General features: G+C 53.6%; 51 non-coding genes across 51 annotated transcripts; 26 read left to right on the top strand and 25 right to left on the bottom strand.

Moving 5' to 3' along the window:
* Positions 1–402: 402 nt before the first annotated feature.
* On the top strand, positions 403–474 carry trnac-gca (transfer RNA cysteine (anticodon GCA)). The gene has a single exon. It is a non-coding gene; the product is annotated as a tRNA-Cys (tRNA).
* A 311-nt stretch (positions 475–785) lies between these two features.
* Positions 786–859, bottom strand: trnan-guu (transfer RNA asparagine (anticodon GUU)). The gene has a single exon. It is a non-coding gene; the product is annotated as a tRNA-Asn (tRNA).
* Positions 860–974: 115 nt separating this feature from the next.
* trnak-cuu (transfer RNA lysine (anticodon CUU)) lies at positions 975–1,047 on the top strand. The gene has a single exon. It is a non-coding gene; the product is annotated as a tRNA-Lys (tRNA).
* A 394-nt stretch (positions 1,048–1,441) lies between these two features.
* On the bottom strand, positions 1,442–1,513 carry trnae-cuc (transfer RNA glutamic acid (anticodon CUC)). The gene has a single exon. It is a non-coding gene; the product is annotated as a tRNA-Glu (tRNA).
* A 188-nt stretch (positions 1,514–1,701) lies between these two features.
* On the top strand, positions 1,702–1,773 carry trnac-gca (transfer RNA cysteine (anticodon GCA)). The gene has a single exon. It is a non-coding gene; the product is annotated as a tRNA-Cys (tRNA).
* A 311-nt stretch (positions 1,774–2,084) lies between these two features.
* Positions 2,085–2,158, bottom strand: trnan-guu (transfer RNA asparagine (anticodon GUU)). Its single transcript has one exon. It is a non-coding gene; the product is annotated as a tRNA-Asn (tRNA).
* A 115-nt stretch (positions 2,159–2,273) lies between these two features.
* On the top strand, positions 2,274–2,346 carry trnak-cuu (transfer RNA lysine (anticodon CUU)). Its single transcript has one exon. It is a non-coding gene; the product is annotated as a tRNA-Lys (tRNA).
* A 383-nt stretch (positions 2,347–2,729) lies between these two features.
* trnae-cuc (transfer RNA glutamic acid (anticodon CUC)) lies at positions 2,730–2,801 on the bottom strand. Its single transcript has one exon. It is a non-coding gene; the product is annotated as a tRNA-Glu (tRNA).
* A 188-nt stretch (positions 2,802–2,989) lies between these two features.
* trnac-gca (transfer RNA cysteine (anticodon GCA)) lies at positions 2,990–3,061 on the top strand. Its single transcript has one exon. It is a non-coding gene; the product is annotated as a tRNA-Cys (tRNA).
* Positions 3,062–3,372: 311 nt separating this feature from the next.
* Positions 3,373–3,446, bottom strand: trnan-guu (transfer RNA asparagine (anticodon GUU)). Its single transcript has one exon. It is a non-coding gene; the product is annotated as a tRNA-Asn (tRNA).
* Positions 3,447–4,028: 582 nt separating this feature from the next.
* On the bottom strand, positions 4,029–4,100 carry trnae-cuc (transfer RNA glutamic acid (anticodon CUC)). The gene has a single exon. It is a non-coding gene; the product is annotated as a tRNA-Glu (tRNA).
* Positions 4,101–4,288: 188 nt separating this feature from the next.
* trnac-gca (transfer RNA cysteine (anticodon GCA)) lies at positions 4,289–4,360 on the top strand. The gene has a single exon. It is a non-coding gene; the product is annotated as a tRNA-Cys (tRNA).
* Positions 4,361–4,671: 311 nt separating this feature from the next.
* On the bottom strand, positions 4,672–4,745 carry trnan-guu (transfer RNA asparagine (anticodon GUU)). The gene has a single exon. It is a non-coding gene; the product is annotated as a tRNA-Asn (tRNA).
* Positions 4,746–4,860: 115 nt separating this feature from the next.
* On the top strand, positions 4,861–4,933 carry trnak-cuu (transfer RNA lysine (anticodon CUU)). Its single transcript has one exon. It is a non-coding gene; the product is annotated as a tRNA-Lys (tRNA).
* Positions 4,934–5,316: 383 nt separating this feature from the next.
* On the bottom strand, positions 5,317–5,388 carry trnae-cuc (transfer RNA glutamic acid (anticodon CUC)). The gene has a single exon. It is a non-coding gene; the product is annotated as a tRNA-Glu (tRNA).
* A 188-nt stretch (positions 5,389–5,576) lies between these two features.
* trnac-gca (transfer RNA cysteine (anticodon GCA)) lies at positions 5,577–5,648 on the top strand. Its single transcript has one exon. It is a non-coding gene; the product is annotated as a tRNA-Cys (tRNA).
* Positions 5,649–5,959: 311 nt separating this feature from the next.
* On the bottom strand, positions 5,960–6,033 carry trnan-guu (transfer RNA asparagine (anticodon GUU)). The gene has a single exon. It is a non-coding gene; the product is annotated as a tRNA-Asn (tRNA).
* Positions 6,034–6,148: 115 nt separating this feature from the next.
* Positions 6,149–6,221, top strand: trnak-cuu (transfer RNA lysine (anticodon CUU)). The gene has a single exon. It is a non-coding gene; the product is annotated as a tRNA-Lys (tRNA).
* Positions 6,222–6,877: 656 nt separating this feature from the next.
* Positions 6,878–6,949, top strand: trnac-gca (transfer RNA cysteine (anticodon GCA)). The gene has a single exon. It is a non-coding gene; the product is annotated as a tRNA-Cys (tRNA).
* A 311-nt stretch (positions 6,950–7,260) lies between these two features.
* trnan-guu (transfer RNA asparagine (anticodon GUU)) lies at positions 7,261–7,334 on the bottom strand. The gene has a single exon. It is a non-coding gene; the product is annotated as a tRNA-Asn (tRNA).
* Positions 7,335–7,449: 115 nt separating this feature from the next.
* trnak-cuu (transfer RNA lysine (anticodon CUU)) lies at positions 7,450–7,522 on the top strand. The gene has a single exon. It is a non-coding gene; the product is annotated as a tRNA-Lys (tRNA).
* Positions 7,523–8,178: 656 nt separating this feature from the next.
* Positions 8,179–8,250, top strand: trnac-gca (transfer RNA cysteine (anticodon GCA)). Its single transcript has one exon. It is a non-coding gene; the product is annotated as a tRNA-Cys (tRNA).
* A 308-nt stretch (positions 8,251–8,558) lies between these two features.
* On the bottom strand, positions 8,559–8,632 carry trnan-guu (transfer RNA asparagine (anticodon GUU)). Its single transcript has one exon. It is a non-coding gene; the product is annotated as a tRNA-Asn (tRNA).
* A 115-nt stretch (positions 8,633–8,747) lies between these two features.
* trnak-cuu (transfer RNA lysine (anticodon CUU)) lies at positions 8,748–8,820 on the top strand. The gene has a single exon. It is a non-coding gene; the product is annotated as a tRNA-Lys (tRNA).
* Positions 8,821–9,214: 394 nt separating this feature from the next.
* Positions 9,215–9,286, bottom strand: trnae-cuc (transfer RNA glutamic acid (anticodon CUC)). The gene has a single exon. It is a non-coding gene; the product is annotated as a tRNA-Glu (tRNA).
* Positions 9,287–9,474: 188 nt separating this feature from the next.
* trnac-gca (transfer RNA cysteine (anticodon GCA)) lies at positions 9,475–9,546 on the top strand. The gene has a single exon. It is a non-coding gene; the product is annotated as a tRNA-Cys (tRNA).
* A 311-nt stretch (positions 9,547–9,857) lies between these two features.
* trnan-guu (transfer RNA asparagine (anticodon GUU)) lies at positions 9,858–9,931 on the bottom strand. The gene has a single exon. It is a non-coding gene; the product is annotated as a tRNA-Asn (tRNA).
* Positions 9,932–10,046: 115 nt separating this feature from the next.
* Positions 10,047–10,119, top strand: trnak-cuu (transfer RNA lysine (anticodon CUU)). Its single transcript has one exon. It is a non-coding gene; the product is annotated as a tRNA-Lys (tRNA).
* A 394-nt stretch (positions 10,120–10,513) lies between these two features.
* On the bottom strand, positions 10,514–10,585 carry trnae-cuc (transfer RNA glutamic acid (anticodon CUC)). Its single transcript has one exon. It is a non-coding gene; the product is annotated as a tRNA-Glu (tRNA).
* Positions 10,586–10,773: 188 nt separating this feature from the next.
* On the top strand, positions 10,774–10,845 carry trnac-gca (transfer RNA cysteine (anticodon GCA)). Its single transcript has one exon. It is a non-coding gene; the product is annotated as a tRNA-Cys (tRNA).
* Positions 10,846–11,156: 311 nt separating this feature from the next.
* On the bottom strand, positions 11,157–11,230 carry trnan-guu (transfer RNA asparagine (anticodon GUU)). Its single transcript has one exon. It is a non-coding gene; the product is annotated as a tRNA-Asn (tRNA).
* A 115-nt stretch (positions 11,231–11,345) lies between these two features.
* On the top strand, positions 11,346–11,418 carry trnak-cuu (transfer RNA lysine (anticodon CUU)). The gene has a single exon. It is a non-coding gene; the product is annotated as a tRNA-Lys (tRNA).
* A 394-nt stretch (positions 11,419–11,812) lies between these two features.
* On the bottom strand, positions 11,813–11,884 carry trnae-cuc (transfer RNA glutamic acid (anticodon CUC)). The gene has a single exon. It is a non-coding gene; the product is annotated as a tRNA-Glu (tRNA).
* A 188-nt stretch (positions 11,885–12,072) lies between these two features.
* trnac-gca (transfer RNA cysteine (anticodon GCA)) lies at positions 12,073–12,144 on the top strand. Its single transcript has one exon. It is a non-coding gene; the product is annotated as a tRNA-Cys (tRNA).
* Positions 12,145–12,455: 311 nt separating this feature from the next.
* trnan-guu (transfer RNA asparagine (anticodon GUU)) lies at positions 12,456–12,529 on the bottom strand. The gene has a single exon. It is a non-coding gene; the product is annotated as a tRNA-Asn (tRNA).
* Positions 12,530–12,644: 115 nt separating this feature from the next.
* On the top strand, positions 12,645–12,717 carry trnak-cuu (transfer RNA lysine (anticodon CUU)). The gene has a single exon. It is a non-coding gene; the product is annotated as a tRNA-Lys (tRNA).
* A 394-nt stretch (positions 12,718–13,111) lies between these two features.
* On the bottom strand, positions 13,112–13,183 carry trnae-cuc (transfer RNA glutamic acid (anticodon CUC)). Its single transcript has one exon. It is a non-coding gene; the product is annotated as a tRNA-Glu (tRNA).
* Positions 13,184–13,371: 188 nt separating this feature from the next.
* trnac-gca (transfer RNA cysteine (anticodon GCA)) lies at positions 13,372–13,443 on the top strand. The gene has a single exon. It is a non-coding gene; the product is annotated as a tRNA-Cys (tRNA).
* Positions 13,444–13,754: 311 nt separating this feature from the next.
* On the bottom strand, positions 13,755–13,828 carry trnan-guu (transfer RNA asparagine (anticodon GUU)). The gene has a single exon. It is a non-coding gene; the product is annotated as a tRNA-Asn (tRNA).
* Positions 13,829–13,943: 115 nt separating this feature from the next.
* trnak-cuu (transfer RNA lysine (anticodon CUU)) lies at positions 13,944–14,016 on the top strand. Its single transcript has one exon. It is a non-coding gene; the product is annotated as a tRNA-Lys (tRNA).
* A 394-nt stretch (positions 14,017–14,410) lies between these two features.
* On the bottom strand, positions 14,411–14,482 carry trnae-cuc (transfer RNA glutamic acid (anticodon CUC)). The gene has a single exon. It is a non-coding gene; the product is annotated as a tRNA-Glu (tRNA).
* Positions 14,483–14,670: 188 nt separating this feature from the next.
* On the top strand, positions 14,671–14,742 carry trnac-gca (transfer RNA cysteine (anticodon GCA)). Its single transcript has one exon. It is a non-coding gene; the product is annotated as a tRNA-Cys (tRNA).
* Positions 14,743–15,053: 311 nt separating this feature from the next.
* On the bottom strand, positions 15,054–15,127 carry trnan-guu (transfer RNA asparagine (anticodon GUU)). Its single transcript has one exon. It is a non-coding gene; the product is annotated as a tRNA-Asn (tRNA).
* A 115-nt stretch (positions 15,128–15,242) lies between these two features.
* trnak-cuu (transfer RNA lysine (anticodon CUU)) lies at positions 15,243–15,315 on the top strand. The gene has a single exon. It is a non-coding gene; the product is annotated as a tRNA-Lys (tRNA).
* A 394-nt stretch (positions 15,316–15,709) lies between these two features.
* trnae-cuc (transfer RNA glutamic acid (anticodon CUC)) lies at positions 15,710–15,781 on the bottom strand. The gene has a single exon. It is a non-coding gene; the product is annotated as a tRNA-Glu (tRNA).
* A 188-nt stretch (positions 15,782–15,969) lies between these two features.
* On the top strand, positions 15,970–16,041 carry trnac-gca (transfer RNA cysteine (anticodon GCA)). The gene has a single exon. It is a non-coding gene; the product is annotated as a tRNA-Cys (tRNA).
* Positions 16,042–16,352: 311 nt separating this feature from the next.
* Positions 16,353–16,426, bottom strand: trnan-guu (transfer RNA asparagine (anticodon GUU)). Its single transcript has one exon. It is a non-coding gene; the product is annotated as a tRNA-Asn (tRNA).
* Positions 16,427–16,541: 115 nt separating this feature from the next.
* On the top strand, positions 16,542–16,614 carry trnak-cuu (transfer RNA lysine (anticodon CUU)). The gene has a single exon. It is a non-coding gene; the product is annotated as a tRNA-Lys (tRNA).
* Positions 16,615–16,998: 384 nt separating this feature from the next.
* trnae-cuc (transfer RNA glutamic acid (anticodon CUC)) lies at positions 16,999–17,070 on the bottom strand. Its single transcript has one exon. It is a non-coding gene; the product is annotated as a tRNA-Glu (tRNA).
* A 188-nt stretch (positions 17,071–17,258) lies between these two features.
* Positions 17,259–17,330, top strand: trnac-gca (transfer RNA cysteine (anticodon GCA)). Its single transcript has one exon. It is a non-coding gene; the product is annotated as a tRNA-Cys (tRNA).
* A 311-nt stretch (positions 17,331–17,641) lies between these two features.
* On the bottom strand, positions 17,642–17,715 carry trnan-guu (transfer RNA asparagine (anticodon GUU)). The gene has a single exon. It is a non-coding gene; the product is annotated as a tRNA-Asn (tRNA).
* Between the last annotated feature and the right edge of the window lie 52 nt (positions 17,716–17,767).

Genomic DNA, 17,767 nt, shown 5'->3' with positions numbered 1-17,767 from the left:
CAAGCTGAGGGCACAACCACACTGGGAATGCTGCGAGGACCTCGTCCAGGTCCCAGAGGTCAGAAGCTAACAAAAAGGCTCACAATGGGAGGTGCAGGAAAACACACAAAAAAAAGAAGGACCCAAGAAGACCCCTGGAATTCCCTGACCGGGAATCGAACCCGGGCCGTGGCGGTGAGAGATTGCCAAATCCTGACCACTAGACCACCAGGGACCCCACATGACATGGTGTTGCTCTCTGTCATACAGAAATACTCACAAGTGCCCCTTCAGGTCAGACCTGGCTTGGCCGTCAGTCCACTTCTTATTTTCGCCTAAGAGCTGGATGCTGCATAAAGAGTAGCCGCAGAGCGTGTATCAAAGTAGCTTGTGCTTCCACCTCATCTCCATTTCTTTGCCTGTGGGGGTATAGCTCAGTGGTAGAGCATTTGACTGCAGATCAAGAGGTCCTAGGTTCAAATCCTGGTGCCCCCTGAGTTGTTTCCACCGCGTGCCATCTAGGCTGTGCTTCTTGCCGTCGATACGGCATTCCTTGCTGGTCTCTGTTGTTTAACGTGAGTGCTGGCAATGTGAAAGGGCGCGACGGTCTCGGACCATGAGCAGCTATCTGAGTTGTGCCAGAGGCTCTTTCCACCATGGGTTTCTCCTGCCATGTACACCGGAAGCAAACTTCTTTGTTATTTCCTTCCGAGATCATCCGAGCTCATCTTGTGCTATTGTTACGAGAGTAAAAGGAGACTCATGGAGAGATCGTCTGCTCCAAATCAGAGAGGAAAAGGAGAGCGCATCCCCGGGTGGGCTTGAACCACCAACCTCTCGGTTAACAGCCGAGCACGCTAACCAATTGCGCCACAGAGACAGCGAAGGCAACGGTACAGCTGTGCTTTATGGGGTTTGGAGTCAGAAGGCCCTTCTCAGAAAAGCGGCGGATCCGAAAGTAGCCGGTCCGGGGGTCAGTCTTTTGTTGTGTCGTGGCCCGGCTAGCTCAGTCGGTAGAGCATGAGACTCTTAATCTCAGGGTCGTGGGTTTGAGCCCCACGTTGGGCGTGGTCTTTTTGACGCATAGAAGCCCACCACCCTCCCAGACGTGAACGTGATGAGTCGTGCCGTCAATGAAAGATGATCGTGACTCACTCTGCCTTCTCGTGACAGGCCAGACAGGACCCTTCGTCTGCGTGGTGAATGCGCTGTGTTCTCCCATGCAAGTGGATGTCAGTGGTCCGTGCTGTCGTGCAGCTCTCTTGAAAATGCCCTGTTGCTCATTTGAGTGGCCGGTGAGTGAAAAACCAAAGAGTGAGAAGCAAGCTGAGGGCACAACCACACTGGGAATGCTGCGAGGACCTCGTCCAGGTCCCAGAGGTCAGAAGCTAACAAAATGGCTCACAATGGGAGGTGCAGGAAAACACACAAAAAAAAGAAGGACCCAAGAAGACCCCTGGAATTCCCTGACCGGGAATCGAACCCGAGCCGTGGCGGTGAGAGCGCCAAATCCTGACCACTAGACCACCAGGGACCCCACATGACATGGTGTTGCTCTCTGTCATACAGAAATACTCACAAGTGCCCCTTCAGGTCAGACCTGGCTTGGCCGTCAGTCCACTTCTTATTTTCGCCTAAGAGCTGGATGCTGCATAAAGAGTAGCCGCAGAGCGTGTATCAAAGTAGCTTGTGCTTCCACCTCATCTCCATTTCTTTGCCTGTGGCGGTATAGCTCAGTGGTAGAGCATTTGACTGCAGATCAAGAGGTCCTAGGTTCAAATCCTGGTGCCCCCTGAGTTGTTTCCACCGCGTGCCATCTAGGCTGTGCTTCTTGCCGTCGATATGGCATTCCTTGCTGGTCTCCGTTGTTTAACGTGAGTGCTGGCAATGTGAAAGGGTGCGACGGTCTCGGACCATGAGCAGCTATCTGAGTTGTGCCAGAGGCTCTTTCCACCATGGGTTTCTCCTGCCGTGTACACCGGAAGCAAACTTCTTTGTTATTTCCTTCCGAGATCATCCAAGCTCATCTTGTGCTATTGTTACGAGAGTAAAAGGAGACTCATGGAGAGATCGTCTGCTCCAAATCAGAGAGGAAAAGGAGAGCACGTCCCCGGGTGGGCTTGAACCACCAACCTCTCGGTTAACAGCCGAGCGCGCTAACCAATTGCGCCACAGAGACAGCGAAGGCAACGGTACAGCTGTGCTTTATGGGGTTTGGAGTCAGAAGGCCCTTCTCAGAAAAGCGGCGGATCCGAAAGTAGCCGGTCCGGGGGTCAGTCTTTTGTTGTGTTGTGGCCCGGCTAGCTCAGTCGGTAGAGCATGAGACTCTTAATCTCAGGGTCGTGGGTTCGAGCCCCACGTTGGGCGTGGTCTTTTTGACGCATAGAAGCCCACCACCCTCCCAGACGTGAACGTGGTGAGTCGTGCCGTCAATGAAAGATGATCGTGACTCACTCTGCCTTCTCGTGACAGGCCAGACAGGACCCTGTGAATGCGCTGTGTTCTCCCATGCAAGTGGATGTCAGTGGTCCGTGCTGTCGTGCAGCTCTCTTGAAAATGCCCTGTTGCTCATTTGAGTGGCCGGTGAGTGAAAAACCAAAGAGTGAGAAGCAAGCTGAGGGCACAACCACACTGGGAATGCTGCGAGGACCTCGTCCAGGTCCCAGAGGTCAGAAGCTAACAAAAAGGCTCACAATGGGAGGTGCAGGAAAACACACAAAAAAAAGAAGGACCCAAGAAGACCCCTGGAATTCCCTGACCGGGAATCGAACCCGGGCCGTGGCGGTGAGAGCGCCAAATCCTGACCACTAGACCACCAGGGACCCCACACAACATGGTGTTGCTCTCTGTCATACAGAAATACTCACAAGTGCCCCTTCAGGTCAGACCTGGCTTGGCCGTCAGTCCACTTCTTATTTTCGCCTAAGAGCTGGATGCTGCATAAAGAGTAGCCGCAGAGCGTGTATCAAAGTAGCTTGTGCTTCCACCTCATCTCCATTTCTTTGCCTGTGGGGGTATAGCTCAGTGGTAGAGCATTTGACTGCAGATCAAGAGGTCCTAGGTTCAAATCCTGGTGCCCCCTGAGTTGTTTCCACCGCGTGCCATCTAGGCTGTGCTTCTTGCCGTCGATACGGCATTCCTTGCTGGTCTCCGTTGTTTAACGTGAGTGCTGGCAATGTGAAAGGGCGCGACGGTCTCGGACCATGAGCAGCTATCTGAGTTGTGCCAGAGGCTCTTTCCATCATGGGTTTCTCCTGCCGTGTACACCGGAAGCAAACTTCTTTGTTATTTCCTTCCGAGATCATCCGAGCTCATCTTGTGCTATTGTTACGAGAGTAAAAGGAGACTCATGGAGAGATCGTCTGCTCCAAATCAGAGAGGAAAAGGAGAGCGCATCCCCGGGTGGGCTTGAACCACCAACCTCTCGGTTAACAGCCGAGCGCGCTAACCAATTGCACCACAGAGACAGCGAAGGCAACGGTACAGCTGTGCTTTATGGGGTTTGGAGTCAGAAGGCCCTTCTCAGAAAAGCGGCGGATCCGAAAGTAGCCGGTCCGGGGGTCAGTCTTTTGTTGTGTCGTGGCCCGGCTAGCTCAGTCGGTAGAGCATGAGACTCTAAATCTCAGGGTCGTGGGTTTGAGCCCCACGTTGGGCGTGGTCTTTTTGACGCATAGAAGCCCACCACCCTCCCAGACGTGAACGTGATGAGTCGTGCCGTCAATGAAAGATGATCGTGACTCACTCTGCCTTCTCGTGACAGGCCAGACAGGACCCTTCGTCTGCGTGGTGAATGCGCTGTGTTCTCCCATGCAAGTGGATGTCAGTGGTCCGTGCTGTCGTGCAGCTCTCTTGAAAATGCCCTGTTGCTCATTTGAGTGGCCGGTGAGTGAAAAACCAAAGAGTGAGAAGCAAGCTGAGGGCACAACCACACTGGGAATGCTGCGAGGACCTCGTCCAGGTCCCAGAGGTCAGAAGCTAACAAAAAGGCTCACAATGGGAGGTGCAGGAAAACACACAAAAAAAAGAAGGACCCAAGAAGACCCCTGGAATTCCCTGACCGGGAATCGAACCCGGGCCGTGGCAGTGAGAGCGCCAAATCCTGACCACTAGACCACCAGGGACCCCACATGACATGGTGTTGCTCTCTGTCATACAGAAATACTCACAAGTGCCCCTTCAGGTCAGACCTGGCTTGGCCGTCAGTCCACTTCTTATTTTCGCCTAAGAGCTGGATGCTGCATAAAGAGTAGCCGCAGAGCGTGTATCAAAGTAGCTTGTGCTTCCACCTCATCTCCATTTCTTTGCCTGTGGCGGTATAGCTCAGTGGTAGAGCATTTGACTGCAGATCAAGAGGTCCTAGGTTCAAATCCTGGTGCCCCCTGAGTTGTTTCCACCGCGTGCCATCTAGGCTGTGCTTCTTGCCGTCGATACGGCATTCCTTGCTGGTCTCCGTTGTTTAACGTGAGTGCTGGCAATGTGAAAGGGCGCGACGGTCTCGGACCATGAGCAGCTATCTGAGTTGTGCCAGAGGCTCTTTCCACCATGGGTTTCTCCTGCCGTGTACACCGGAAGCAAACTTCTTTGTTATTTCCTTCCGAGATCATCCGAGCTCATCTTGTGCTATTGTTACGAGAGTAAAAGGAGACTCATGGAGAGATCGTCTGCTCCAAATCAGAGAGGAAAAGGAGAGCACGTCCCCGGGTGGGCTTGAACCACCAACCTCTCGGTTAACAGCCGAGCGCGCTAACCAATTGCGCCACAGAGACAGCGAAGGCAACGGTACAGCTGTGCTTTATGGGGTTTGGAGTCAGAAGGCCCTTCTCAGAAAAGCGGCGGATCCGAAAGTAGCCGGTCCGGGGGTCAGTCTTTTGTTGTGTTGTGGCCCGGCTAGCTCAGTCGGTAGAGCATGAGACTCTTAATCTCAGGGTCGTGGGTTCGAGCCCCACGTTGGGCGTGGTCTTTTTGACGCATAGAAGCCCACCACCCTCCCAGACGTGAACGTGATGAGTCGTGCCGTCAATGAAAGATGATCGTGACTCACTCTGCCTTCTCGTGACAGGCCAGACAGGACCCTGTGAATGCGCTGTGTTCTCCCATGCAAGTGGATGTCAGTGGTCCGTGCTGTCGTGCAGCTCTCTTGAAAATGCCCTGTTGCTCATTTGAGTGGCCGGTGAGTGAAAAACCAAAGAGTGAGAAGCAAGCTGAGGGCACAACCACACTGGGAATGCTGCGAGGACCTCGTCCAGGTCCCAGAGGTCAGAAGCTAACAAAACGGCTCACAATGGGAGGTGCAGGAAAACACACAAAAAAAAGAAGGACCCAAGAAGACCCCTGGAATTCCCTGACCGGGAATCGAACCCGGGCCGTGGCGGTGAGAGCGCCAAATCCTGACCACTAGACCACCAGGGACCCCACGTGACATGGTGTTGCTCTCTGTCATACAGAAATACTCACAAGTGCCCCTTCAGGTCAGACCTGGCTTGGCCGTCAGTCCACTTCTTATTTTCGCCTAAGAGCTGGATGCTGCATAAAGAGTAGCCGCAGAGCGTGTATCAAAGTAGCTTGTGCTTCCACCTCATCTCCATTTCTTTGCCTGTGGCGGTATAGCTCAGTGGTAGAGCATTTGACTGCAGATCAAGAGGTCCTAGGTTCAAATCCTGGTGCCCCCTGAGTTGTTTCCACCGCGTGCCATCTAGGCTGTGCTTCTTGCCGTTGATACGGCATTCCTTGCTGGTCTCCGTTGTTTAACGTGAGTGCTGGCAATGTGAAAGGGCGCGACGGTCTCGGACCATGAGCAGCTATCTGAGTTGTGCCAGAGGCTCTTTCCACCATGGGTTTCTCCTGCCGTGTACACCGGAAGCAAACTTCTTTGTTATTTCCTTCCGAGATCATCCGAGCTCATCTTGTGCTATTGTTACGAGAGTAAAAGGAGACTCATGGAGAGATCGTCTGCTCCAAATCAGAGAGGAAAAGGAGAGCGCATCCCCAGGTGGGCTTGAACCACCAACCTCTCGGTTAACAGCCGAGCGCGCTAACCAATTGCGCCACAGAGACAGCGAAGGCAACGGTACAGCTGTGCTTTATGGGGTTTGGAGTCAGAAGGCCCTTCTCAGAAAAGCGGCGGATCCGAAAGTAGCCGGTCCGGGGGTCAGTCTTTTGTTGTGTCGTGGCCCGGCTAGCTCAGTCGGTAGAGCATGAGACTCTTAATCTCAGGGTCGTGGGTTCGAGCCCCACGTTGGGCGTGGTCTTTTTGACGCATAGAAATCCACCACCCTCCCAGACGTGAACGTGATGAGTCGTGCCGTCAATGAAAGATGATCGTGACTCACTCTGCCTTCTCGTGACAGGCCAGACAGGACCCTTCGTCTGCGTGGTGAATGCGCTGTGTTCTCCCATGCAAGTGGATGTCAGTGGTCCGTGCTGTCGTGCAGCTCTCTTGAAAATGCCCTGTTGCTCATTTGAGTGGCCGGTGAGTGAAAAACCAAAGAGTGAGAAGCAAGCTGAGGGCACAACCACACTGGGAATGCTGCGAGGACCTCGTCCAGGTCCCAGAGGTCAGAAGCTAACAAAAAGGCTCACAATGGGAGGTGCAGGAAAACACACAAAAAAAAGAAGGACCCAAGAAGAACCCTGGAATTCCCTGACCGGGAATCGAACCCGGGCCGTGGCGGTGAGAGATTGCCAAATCCTGACCACTAGACCACCAGGGACCCCACATGACATGGTGTTGCTCTCTGTCATACAGAAATACTCACAAGTGCCCCTTCAGGTCAGACCTGGCTTGGCCGTCAGTCCACTTCTTATTTTCGCCTAAGAGCTGGATGCTGCATAAAGAGTAGCCGCAGAGCGTGTATCAAAGTAGCTTGTGCTTCCACCTCATCTCCATTTCTTTGCCTGTGGGGGTATAGCTCAGTGGTAGAGCATTTGACTGCAGATCAAGAGGTCCTAGGTTCAAATCCTGGTGCCCCCTGAGTTGTTTCCACCGCCTGCCATCTAGGCTGTGCTTCTTGCCGTCGATACGGCATTCCTTGCTGGTCTCCGTTGTTTAACGTGAGTGCTGGCAATGTGAAAGGGTGCGACGGTCTCGGACCATGAGCAGCTATCTGAGTTGTGCCAGAGGCTCTTTCCACCATGGGTTTCTCCTGCCGTGTACACCGGAAGCGAACTTCTTTGTTATTTCCTTCCGAGATCATCCGAGCTCATCTTGTGCTATTGTTACGAGAGTAAAAGGAGACTCATGGAGAGATCGTCTGCTCCAAATCAGAGAGGAATAGGAGAGCGCGTCCCCGGGTGGGCTTGAACCACCAACCTCTCGGTTAACAGCCGAGCGCGCTAACCAATTGCGCCACAGAGACAGCGAAGGCAACGGTACAGCTGTGCTTTATGGGGTTTGGAGTCAGAAGGCCCTTCTCAGAAAAGCGGCGGATCCGAAAGTAGCCGGTCCGGGGGTCAGTCTTTTGTTGTGTCGTGGCCCGGCTAGCTCAGTCGGTAGAGCATGAGACTCTTAATCTCAGGGTCGTGGGTTCGAGCCCCACGTTGGGCGTGGTCTTTTTGACGCATAGAAATCCACCACCCTCCCAGACGTGAACGTGATGAGTCGTGCCGTCAATGAAAGATGATCGTGACTCACTCTGCCTTCTCGTGACAGGCCAGACAGGACCCTTCGTCTGCGTGGTGAATGCGCTGTGTTCTCCCATGCAAGTGGATGTCAGTGGTCCGTGCTGTCGTGCAGCTCTCTTGAAAATGCCCTGTTGCTCATTTGAGTGGCCGGTGAGTGAAAAACCAAAGAGTGAGAAGCAAGCTGAGGGCACAACCACACTGGGAATGCTGCGAGGACCTCGTCCAGGTCCCAGAGGTCAGAAGCTAACAAAAAGGCTCACAATGGGAGGTGCAGGAAAACACACAAAAAAAAGAAGGACCCAAGAAGACCCCTAGAATTCCCTGACCGGGAATCGAACCCGGGCCGTGGCGGTGAGAGATTGCCAAATCCTGACCACTAGACCACCAGGGACCCCACATGACATGGTGTTGCTCTCTGTCATACAGAAATACTCACAAGTGCCCCTTCAGGTCAGACCTGGCTTGGCCGTCAGTCCACTTCTTATTTTCGCCTAAGAGCTGGATGCTGCATAAAGAGTAGCCGCAGAGCGTGTATCAAAGTAGCTTGTGCTTCCACCTCATCTCCATTTCTTTGCCTGTGGGGGTATAGCTCAGTGGTAGAGCATTTGACTGCAGATCAAGAGGTCCTAGGTTCAAATCCTGGTGCCCCCTGAGTTGTTTCCACCGCGTGCCATCTAGGCTGTGCTTCTTGCCGTCGATACGGCATTCCTTGCTGGTCTCCGTTGTTTAACGTGAGTGCTGGCAATGTGAAAGGGCGCGACGGTCTCGGACCATGAGCAGCTATCTGAGTTGTGCCAGAGGCTCTTTCCACCATGGGTTTCTCCTGCCGTGTACACCGGAAGCAAACTTCTTTATTTCCTTCCGAGATCATCCAAGCTCATCTTGTGCTATTGGTACGAGAGTAAAAGGAGACTCATGGAGAGATCGTCTGCTCCAAATCAGAGAGGAAAAGGAGAGCGCATCCCCGGGTGGGCTTGAACCACCAACCTCTCGGTTAACAGCCGAGCGCACTAACCAATTGCGCCACAGAGACAGCGAAGGCAACGGTACAGCTGTGCTTTATGGGGTTTGGAGTCAGAAGGCCCTTCTCAGAAAAGCGGCGGATCCGAAAGTAGCCGGTCCGGGGGTCAGTCTTTTGTTGTGTCGTGGCCCGGCTAGCTCAGTCGGTAGAGCATGAGACTCTTAATCTCAGGGTCGTGGGTTCGAGCCCCATGTTGGGCGTGGTCTTTTTGACGCATAGAAGCCCACCACCCTCCCAGACGTGAACGTGATGAGTCGTGCCGTCAATGAAAGATGATCGTGACTCACTCTGCCTTCTCGTGACAGGCCAGACAGGACCCTTCGTCTGCGTGGTGAATGCGCTGTGTTCTCCCATGCAAGTGGATGTCAGTGGTCCGTGCTGTCGTGCAGCTCTCTTGAAAATGCCCTGTTGCTCATTTGAGTGGCCGGTGAGTGAAAAACCAAAGAGTGAGAAGCAAGCTGAGGGCACAACCACACTGGGAATGCTGCGAGGACCTCGTCCAGGTCCCAGAGGTCAGAAGCTAACAAAAAGGCTCACAATGGGAGGTGCAGGAAAACACACAAAAAAAAGAAGGACCCAAGAAGACCCCTGGAATTCCCTGACCGGGAATCGAACCCGGGCAGTGGCGGTGAGAGTGCCAAATCCTGACCACTAGACCACCAGGGACCCCACATGACATGGTGTTGCTCTCTGTCATACAGAAATACTCACAAGTGCCCCTTCAGGTCAGACCTGGCTTGGCCGTCAGTCCACTTCTTATTTTCGCCTAAGAGCTGGATGCTGCATAAAGAGTAGCCGCAGAGCGTGTATCAAAGTAGCTTGTGCTTCCACCTCATCTCCATTTCTTTGCCTGTGGGGGTATAGCTCAGTGGTAGAGCATTTGACTGCAGATCAAGAGGTCCTAGGTTCAAATCCTGGTGCCCCCTGAGTTGTTTCCACCGCCTGCCATCTAGGCTGTGCTTCTTGCCGTCGATACGGCATTCCTTGCTGGTCTCCGTTGTTTAACGTGAGTGCTGGCAATGTGAAAGGGTGCGACGGTCTCGGACCATGAGCAGCTATCTGAGTTGTGCCAGAGGCTCTTTCCATCATGGGTTTCTCCTGCCGTGTACACCGGAAGCAAACTTCTTTGTTATTTCCTTCCGAGATCATCCGAGCTCATCTTGTGCTATTGTTACGAGAGTAAAAGGAGACTCATGGAGAGATCGTCTGCTCCAAATCAGAGAGGAATAGGAGAGCGTGTCCCCGGGTGGGCTTGAACCACCAACCTCTCGGTTAACAGCCGAGCGCGCTAACCAATTGCGCCACAGAGACAGCGAAGGCAACGGTACAGCTGTGCTTTATGGGGTTTGGAGTCAGAAGGCCCTTCTCAGAAAAGCGGCGGATCCGAAAGTAGCCGGTCCGGGGGTCAGTCTTTTGTTGTGTCGTGGCCCGGCTAGCTCAGTCGGTAGAGCATGAGACTCTTAATCTCAGGGTTGTGGGTTCGAGCCCCACGTTGGGCGTGGTCTTTTTGACGCATAGAAGCCCACCACCCTCCCAGACGTGAACGTGATGAGTCGTGCCGTCAATGAAAGATGATCGTGACTCACTCTGCCTTCTCGTGACAGGCCAGACAGGACCCTTCGTCTGCGTGGTGAATGCGCTGTGTTCTCCCATGCAAGTGGATGTCAGTGGTCCGTGCTGTCGTGCAGCTCTCTTGAAAATGCCCTGTTGCTCATTTGAGTGGCCGGTGAGTGAAAAACCAAAGAGTGAGAAGCAAGCTGAGGGCACAACCACACTGGGAATGCTGCGAGGACCTCGTCCAGGTCCCAGAGGTCAGAAGCTAACAAAAAGGCTCACAATGGGAGGTGCAGGAAAACACACAAAAAAAAGAAGGACCCAAGAAGACCCCTGGAATTCCCTGACCGGGAATCGAACTCGGGCCGTGGCGGTGAGAGCGCCAAATCCTGACCACTAGACCACCAGGGACCCCACATGACATGGTGTTGCTCTCTGTCATACAGAAATACTCACAAGTGCCCCTTCAGGTCAGACCTGGCTTGGCCGTCAGTCCACTTCTTATTTTCGCCTAAGAGCTGGATGCTGCATAAAGAGTAGCCGCAGAGCGTGTATCAAAGTAGCTTGTGCTTCCACCTCATCTCCATTTCTTTGCCTGTGGGGGTATAGCTCAGTGGTAGAGCATTTGACTGCAGATCAAGAGGTCCTAGGTTCAAATCCTGGTGCCCCCTGAGTTGTTTCCACCGCCTGCCATCTAGGCTGTGCTTCTTGCCGTCGATACGGCATTCCTTGCTGGTCTCCGTTGTTTAACGTGAGTGCTGGCAATGTGAAAGGGTGCGACGGTCTCGGACCATGAGCAGCTATCTGAGTTGTGCCAGAGGCTCTTTCCACCATGGGTTTCTCCTGCCGTGTACACCGGAAGCGAACTTCTTTGTTATTTCCTTCCGAGATCATCCGAGCTCATCTTGTGCTATTGTTACGAGAGTAAAAGGAGACTCATGGAGAGATCGTCTGCTCCAAATCAGAGAGGAATAGGAGAGCGCGTCCCCGGGTGGGCTTGAACCACCAACCTCTCGGTTAACAGCCGAGCGCGCTAACCAATTGCGCCACAGAGACAGCGAAGGCAACGGTACAGCTGTGCTTTATGGGGTTTGGAGTCAGAAGGCCCTTCTCAGAAAAGCGGCGGATCCGAAAGTAGCCGGTCCGGGGGTCAGTCTTTTGTTGTGTCGTGGCCCTGCTAGCTCAGTCGGTAGAGCATGAGACTCTTAATCTCAGGGTCGTGGGTTCGAGCCCCACGTTGGGCGTGGTCTTTTTGACGCATAGAAGCCCACCACCCTCCCAGACGTGAACGTGATGAGTCGTGCCGTCAATGAAAGATGATCGTGACTCACTCTGCCTTCTCGTGACAGGCCAGACAGGACCCTTCGTCTGCGTGGTGAATGCGCTGTGTTCTCCCATGCAAGTGGATGTCAGTGGTCCGTGCTGTCGTGCAGCTCTCTTGAAAATGCCCTGTTGCTCATTTGAGTGGCCGGTGAGTGAAAAACCAAAGAGTGAGAAGCAAGCTGAGGGCACAACCACACTGGGAATGCTGCGAGGACCTCGTCCAGGTCCCAGAGGTCAGAAGCTAACAAAAAGGCTCACAATGGGAGGTGCAGGAAAACACACAAAAAAAAGAAGGACCCAAGAAGACCCCTGGAATTCCCTGACCGGGAATCGAACCCGGGCCGTGGCGGTGAGAGCGCCAAATCCTGACCACTAGACCACCAGGGACCCCACATGACATGGTGTTGCTCTCTGTCATACAGAAATACTCACAAGTGCCCCTTCAGGTCAGACCTGGCTTGGCCGTCAGTCCACTTCTTATTTTCGCCTAAGAGCTGGATGCTGCATAAAGAGTAGCCGCAGAGCGTGTATCAAAGTAGCTTGTGCTTCCACCTCATCTCCATTTCTTTGCCTGTGGGGGTATAGCTCAGTGGTAGAGCATTTGACTGCAGATCAAGAGGTCCTAGGTTCAAATCCTGGTGCCCCCTGAGTTGTTTCCACCGCGTGCCATCTAGGCTGTGCTTCTTGCCGTCGATACGGCATTCCTTGCTGGTCTCCGTTGTTTAACGTGAGTGCTGGCAATGTGAAAGGGTGCGACGGTCTCGGACCATGAGCAGCTATCTGAGTTGTGCCAGAGGCTCTTTCCACCATGGGTTTCTCCTGCCGTGTACACCGGAAGCGAACTTCTTTGTTATTTCCTTCCGAGATCATCCGAGCTCATCTTGTGCTATTGTTACGAGAGTAAAAGGAGACTCATGGAGAGATCGTCTGCTCCAAATCAGAGAGGAAAAGGAGAGCGCGTCCCCGGGTGGGCTTGAACCACCAACCTCTCGGTTAACAGCCGAGCGCGCTAACCAATTGCGCCACAGAGACAGCGAAGGCAACGGTACAGCTGTGCTTTATGGGGTTTGGAGTCAGAAGGCCCTTCTCAGAAAAGCGGCGGATCCGAAAGTAGCCGGTCCGGGGGTCAGTCTTTTGTTGTGTCGTGGCCCGGCTAGCTCAGTCGGTAGAGCATGAGACTCTTAATCTCAGGGTCGTGGGTTCGAGCCCCACGTTGGGCGTGGTCTTTTTGACGCATAGAAGCCCACCACCCTCCCAGACGTGAACGTGATGAGTCGTGCCGTCAATGAAAGATGATCGTGACTCACTCTGCCTTCTCGTGACAGGCCAGACAGGACCCTTCGTCTGCGTGGTGAATGCGCTGTGTTCTCCCATGCAAGTGGATGTCAGTGGTCCGTGCTGTCGTGCAGCTCTCTTGAAAATGCCCTGTTGCTCATTTGAGTGGCCGGTGAGTGAAAAACCAAAGAGTGAGAAGCAAGCTGAGGGCACAACCACACTGGGAATGCTGCGAGGACCTCGTCCAGGTCCCAGAGGTCAGAAGCTAACAAAAAGGCTCACAATGGGAGGTGCAGGAAAACACACAAAAAAAAGAAGGACCCAAGAAGACCCCTGGAATTCCCTGACCGGGAATCGAACCCGGGCCGTGGCGGTGAGAGCGCCAAATCCTGACCACTAGACCACCAGGGACCCCACATGACATGGTGTTGCTCTCTGTCATACAGAAATACTCACAAGTGCCCCTTCAGGTCAGACCTGGCTTGGCCGTCAGTCCACTTCTTATTTTCGCCTAAGAGCTGGATGCTGCATAAAGAGTAGCCGCAGAGCGTGTATCAAAGTAGCTTGTGCTTCCACCTCATCTCCATTTCTTTGCCTGTGGGGGTATAGCTCAGTGGTAGAGCATTTGACTGCAGATCAAGAGGTCCTAGGTTCAAATCCTGGTGCCCCCTGAGTTGTTTCCACCGCGTGCCATCTAGGCTGTGCTTCTTGCCGTCGATACGGCATTCCTTGCTGGTCTCCGTTGTTTAACGTGAGTGCTGGCAATGTGAAAGGGTGCGACGGTCTCGGACCATGAGCAGCTATCTGAGTTGTGCCAGAGGCTCTTTCCACCATGGGTTTCTCCTGCCGTGTACACCGGAAGCGAACTTCTTTGTTATTTCCTTCCGAGATCATCCGAGCTCATCTTGTGCTATTGTTACGAGAGTAAAAGGAGACTCATGGAGAGATCGTCTGCTCCAAATCAGAGAGGAAAAGGAGAGCGCGTCCCCGGGTGGGCTTGAACCACCAACCTCTCAGTTAACAGCCGAGCGCGCTAACCAATTGCGCCACAGAGACAGCGAAGGCAACGGTACAGCTGTGCTTTATGGGGTTTGGAGTCAGAAGGCCCTTCTCAGAAAAGCGGCGGATCCGAAAGTAGCCGGTCCGGGGGTCAGTCTTTTGTTGTGTCGTGGCCCGGCTAGCTCAGTCGGTAGAGCATGAGACTCTTAATCTCAGGGTCGTGGGTTCGAGCCCCACGTTGGGCGTGGTCTTTTTGACGCATAGAAGCCCACCACCCTCCCAGACGTGAACGTGATGAGTCGTGCCGTCAATGAAAGATGATCGTGACTCACTCTGCCTTCTCGTGACAGGCCAGACAGGACCCTTCGTCTGCGTGGTGAATGCGCTGTGTTCTCCCATGCAAGTGGATGTCAGTGGTCCGTGCTGTCGTGCAGCTCTCTTGAAAATGACCTGTTGCTCATTTGAGTGGCCGGTGAGTGAAAAACCAAAGAGTGAGAAGCAAGCTGAGGGCACAACCACACTGGGAATGCTGCGAGGACCTCGTCCAGGTCCCAGAGGTCAGAAGCTAACAAAAAGGCTCACAATGGGAGGTGCAGGAATACACACAAAAAAAAGAAGGACCCAAGAAGACCCCTGGAATTCCCTGACCGGGAATCGAACCCGGGCCGTGGCGGTGAGAGCGCCAAATCCTGACCACTAGACCACCAGGGACCCCACATGACATGGTGTTGCTCTCTGTCATACAGAAATACTCACAAGTGCCCCTTCAGGTCAGACCTGGCTTGGCCGTCAGTCCACTTCTTATTTTCGCCTAAGAGCTGGATGCTGCATAAAGAGTAGCCGCAGAGCGTGTATCAAAGTAGCTTGTGCTTCCACCTCATCTCCATTTCTTTGCCTGTGGGGGTATAGCTCAGTGGTAGAGCATTTGACTGCAGATCAAGAGGTCCTAGGTTCAAATCCTGGTGCCCCCTGAGTTGTTTCCACCGCGTGCCATCTAGGCTGTGCTTCTTGCCGTCGATACGGCATTCCTTGCTGGTCTCCGTTGTTTAACGTGAGTGCTGGCAATGTGAAAGGGCGCGACGGTCTCGGACCATGAGCAGCTATCTGAGTTGTGCCAGAGGCTCTTTCCACCATGGGTTTCTCCTGCCGTGTACACCGGAAGCAAACTTCTTTGTTATTTCCTTCCGAGATCATCCGAGCTCATCTTGTGCTATTGTTACGAGAGTAAAAGGAGACTCATGGAGAGATCGTCTGCTCCAAATCAGAGAGGAAAAGGAGAGCACGTCCCCGGGTGGGCTTGAACCACCAACCTCTCGGTTAACAGCCGAGCACGCTAACCAATTGCGCCACAGAGACAGCGAAGGCAACGGTACAGCTGTGCTTTATGGGGTTTGGAGTCAGAAGGCCCTTCTCAGAAAAGCGGCGGATCCGAAAGTAGCCGGTCCGGGGGTCAGTCTTTTGTTGTGTCGTGGCCCGGCTAGCTCAGTCGGTAGAGCATGAGACTCTTAATCTCAGGGTCGTGGGTTCGAGCCCCACGTTGGGCGTGGTCTTTTTGACGCATAGAAGCCCACCACCCTCCCAGACGTGAACGTGATGAGTCGTGCCGTCAATGAAAGATGATCGTGACTCACTCTGCCTTCTCGTGACAGGCCAGACAGGACCCTTCGTCTGCGTGGTGAATGCGCTGTGTTCTCCCATGCAAGTGGATGTCAGTGGTCCGTGCTGTCGTGCAGCTCTCTTGAAAATGCCCTGTTGCTCATTTGAGTGGCCGGTGAGTGAAAAACCAAAGAGTGAGAAGCAAGCTGAGGGCACAACCACACTGGGAATGCTGCGAGGACCTCGTCCAGGTCCCAGAGGTCAGAAGCTAACAAAAAGGCTCACAATGGGAGGTGCAGGAAAACACACAAAAAAAAGAAGGACCCAAGAAGACCCCTGGAATTCCCTGACCGGGAATCGAACCCGGGCCGTGGCGGTGAGAGCGCCAAATCCTGACCACTAGACCACCAGGGACCCCACATGATATGGTGTTGCTCTCTGTCATACAGAAATACTCACAAGTGCCCCTTCAGGTCAGACCTGGCTTGGCCGTCAGTCCACTTCTTATTTTCGCCTAAGAGCTGGATGCTGCATAAAGAGTAGCCGCAGAGCGTGTATCAAAGTAGCTTGTGCTTCCACCTCATCTCCATTTCTTTGCCTGTGGGGGTATAGCTCAGTGGTAGAGCATTTGACTGCAGATCAAGAGGTCCTAGGTTCAAATCCTGGTGCCCCCTGAGTTGTTTCCACCGCGTGCCATCTAGGCTGTGCTTCTTGCCGTCGATACGGCATTCCTTGCTGGTCTCCGTTGTTTAACGTGAGTGCTGGCAATGTGAAAGGGCGCGACGGTCTCGGACCATGAGCAGCTATCTGAGTTGTGCCAGAGGCTCTTTCCACCATGGGTTTCTCCTGCCGTGTACACCGGAAGCAAACTTCTTTGTTATTTCCTTCCGAGATCATCCGAGCTCATCTTGTGCTATTGTTACGAGAGTAAAAGGAGACTCATGGAGAGATCGTCTGCTCCAAATCAGAGAGGAAAAGGAGAGCGCGTCCCCGGGTGGGCTTGAACCACCAACCTCTCAGTTAACAGCCGAGCGCGCTAACCAATTGCGCCACAGAGACAGCGAAGGCAACGGTACAGCTGTGCTTTATGGGGTTTGGAGTCAGAAGGCCCTTCTCAGAAAAGCGGCGGATCCGAAAGTAGCCGGTCCGGGGGTCAGTCTTTTGTTGTGTCGTGGCCCGGCTAGCTCAGTCGGTAGAGCATGAGACTCTTAATCTCAGGGTCGTGGGTTCGAGCCCCACGTTGGGCGTGGTCTTTTTGACGCATAGAAGCCCACCACCCTCCCAGACGTGAACGTGATGAGTCGTGCCGTCAATGAAAGATGATCGTGACTCACTCTGCCTTCTCGTGACAGGCCAGACAGGACCCTTCGTCTGCGTGGTGAATGCGCTGTGTTCTCCCATGCAAGTGGATGTCAGTGGTCCGTGCTGTCGTGCAGCTCTCTTGAAAATGCCCTGTTGCTCATTTGAGTGGCCGGTGAGTGAAAAACCAAAGAGTGAGAAGCAAGCTGAGGGCACAACCACACTGGGAATGCTGCGAGGACCTCGTCCAGGTCCCAGAGGTCAGAAGCTAACAAAAAGGCTCACAATGGGAGGTGCAGGAAAACACACAAAAAAAAGAAGGACCCAAGAAGACCCCTGACCGGGAATCGAACCCGGGCCGTGGCGGTGAGAGCGCCAAATCCTGACCACTAGACCACCAGGGACCCCACATGACATGGTGTTGCTCTCTGTCATACAGAAATACTCACAAGTGCCCCTTCAGGTCAGACCTGGCTTGGCCGTCAGTCCACTTCTTATTTTCGCCTAAGAGCTGGATGCTGCATAAAGAGTAGCCGCAGAGCGTGTATCAAAGTAGCTTGTGCTTCCACCTCATCTCCATTTCTTTGCCTGTGGGGGTATAGCTCAGTGGTAGAGCATTTGACTGCAGATCAAGAGGTCCTAGGTTCAAATCCTGGTGCCCCCTGAGTTGTTTCCACCGCGTGCCATCTAGGCTGTGCTTCTTGCCGTCGATACGGCATTCCTTGCTGGTCTCCGTTGTTTAACGTGAGTGCTGGCAATGTGAAAGGGCGCGACGGTCTCGGACCATGAGCAGCTATCTGAGTTGTGCCAGAGGCTCTTTCCACCATGGGTTTCTCCTGCCGTGTACACCGGAAGCAAACTTCTTTGTTATTTCCTTCCGAGATCATCCGAGCTCATCTTGTGCTATTGTTACGAGAGTAAAAGGAGACTCATGGAGAGATCGTCTGCTCCAAATCAGAGAGGAAAAGGAGAGCGCGTCCCCGGGTGGGCTTGAACCACCAACCTCTCAGTTAACAGCCGAGCGCGCTAACCAATTGCGCCACAGAGACAGCGAAGGCAACGGTACAGCTGTGCTTTATGGGGTTTGGAGTCAGAAGGCCC

Source organism: Paramormyrops kingsleyae, chromosome 18, assembly GCF_048594095.1.
Source record: "Paramormyrops kingsleyae isolate MSU_618 chromosome 18, PKINGS_0.4, whole genome shotgun sequence".
Classification (NCBI taxonomy): domain Eukaryota; kingdom Metazoa; phylum Chordata; class Actinopteri; order Osteoglossiformes; family Mormyridae; genus Paramormyrops; species Paramormyrops kingsleyae.
The sequence above is the reverse complement of the archived record's forward strand: the minus strand, read 5'-3'. Positions and strand labels throughout refer to the sequence as shown.